Raw genomic sequence first — 2,224 nt, forward strand, 5'->3', positions numbered from 1 at the left:
AAAATGATGTAGGATATAACATCAAAGACAAACGCTTTTCTGATGCAAATTAAATATTTCCAGCATCTTACGTTTGGAATGACCGTCCATCGTTGTCAACAAAAAAATTGTGAGGACAGAGGTCATTTTTCGGCCCGGAATTCAACCACTGACTGTTGATAATTTAAAACTAAAACCTGCCGAGAACGATCACTCTAAGCGTAGAAATTAAAGCTGGATATGTTGGATTTCCACTTGAAAGGTTGATTCATTAATTCCGCCACCGCATCGCTGATTCATATTTTCATCACGTGACCAGTCACGTGATCAAAATTATACATTGAGGCAAAAGAGGACAACAAGCTTTTTCTTCAGGGAAAGTTTCATCGGGTTGTAGGATATCTGGGGAAAGATATTGGCGATCAGCTACATTTCTGAACACATTTTCAAAGCCAGGCCTTTAACTGCTTAAGGCAACGATTGTGAACTCGATGTTCCAAATGGATTTTGTATTGGTATGAGATTTTGTGGTTTGTTATCAGGTTTCATCTAGGTGCATGTTTTAGTAATCCCCAGGGATATTGTCATTGAGTTATCAGGCTATTTTATAAACAGATAGCAAGTTTTGGTTGTTCTCTCACTCTCGAAATTTCAACTCTGACTCTCTCAGCTACAATCAGTGGCAAACGCAGTTGGGACGCTAATGACAGGATGGGCCTGAAAACCTCTCAGATGTCAAAAACCAAGCATAACTGTCAAAATTCCACCAAGAGCTTCAAAATGCAGGTCCCTCCTCCCCCAATCAATGTTCAAATAGACAAGGAAATGTATGTTCACTGTTGGCAACATTGTCCAACTTCATAGGGTGAATGTCCCAAGACGTTTGCCACTTATTGTGGCCCCCCCCCCTCAAACCCTCTTGATCGGACAGATTTTCTTTTATTTTTCCTCTAATCGAATGGTTGGATTGCCTGAGTAACCCACCCATTATGAAGTCGTTTGTTGTGAATTTTAAAGCATTGAGGGAGAAAATAGTTTACGTTCGTTTGAGCTTAGCGCCGAGTAGAACGTAAATGTTGTTATAATTTGCGACTAAATTGAAACCGAATTGCGGATACCACACGATTTCGAAAGACCGGCCTGTGCAAATGCTGCAAGATGTTAAATAATATGGGGTTTTCTTTTGTTAGCTGATTGTTTGAGAAAAAATAGTGTCCTATCTGTAGTGTTTCCATGGTGCTGTTCGTATAATGACATGCGTGTGTCTTGCACGCAAGAAAATTGAACGTGTTTTTCTCCTTTCAGCACAAATTCATAAACCTCCTGAAAAGGGAAATCATGAGGTTAACCCTGTATAAAAACAATTTCCCAAACTAAAAAACTTACAAAAATTTCGATAACTACTAATTCAATAAATATTCAAATAAAGTTTAAGTCTACTCTTAAAAACAGATAGTGATTCGGCATGTACAATATATCTTAGCAAATCGTTCCGTTTCCTTGCAATGAGAACAAAGAAAGAATATTTGTAACAATTACAAACCGCGCTTCTGCAGTAAAGTTTGTCGTCGTGAGTAGCTCTTGTACACTTTTGGCAAACTCAAAGAAATCTGTGAAAGAGATATTATTACATTGAACCAGAGATAGAAATTCTCTACGCTTTTCTAGTGTTTGCCACTTCAGTAAACTGCAACGATGTTCATAACTCATTTCACCCCGTTTCTGTCTTAAAGCAAGTACTTTCCTAGCACCACAATATTCTTAATCAAGTACGGGCTCTAAACAGCTAGGAGTCGTATACTCAAGTATGGGTCTGACTAGTAACTTGTAGAGCTGCGAAAACACATCTTGGTTGGTTTTTTCTGATGGACCGCTTTATGATACGCAATACCATATTTGCCTTATTTACCGTTGCAAGCACATGGTTACCCCAGGACAGGTCAGAACAGGTGGTTACCCCGAGGGCCGTAATATTCTTTACCGACCTAAATTGCCTTCCAAGCGAGTAAACAGGTCTGGATTTATCCTTTCTATGTGTAATACGCATCACCTCACATTTATCTGGATTGAAATGCATCTGCCATTTATTTGTCCATACGCCCAATCCATGTAGGCCACACTGCAAAGCAGGGTTATCAGGATCTGGTAAACCGAATGTGCATAAATCCTGATGGCATTTATGCAAATGATAAATAGAACATCTGCAAGAGAGGGGGGATTCTCTTTTTGTCATATCTGCCAAAAA

The 2,224-nt window shown here is 39.2% G+C and overlaps 1 pseudogene; it reads left to right on the forward strand.

The window, feature by feature from the left end:
* The first annotated feature begins 351 nt into the window (after window positions 1-351).
* LOC138046573 (uncharacterized) overlaps window positions 352-2,224 on the forward strand; it is a 174,053-nt pseudogene continuing 172,180 nt past the window's right edge.

The sequence above is a fragment of the Montipora capricornis genome, chromosome 1, assembly GCF_036669925.1.
Source record: "Montipora capricornis isolate CH-2021 chromosome 1, ASM3666992v2, whole genome shotgun sequence".
Lineage (NCBI taxonomy): Eukaryota > Metazoa > Cnidaria > Anthozoa > Scleractinia > Acroporidae > Montipora > Montipora capricornis.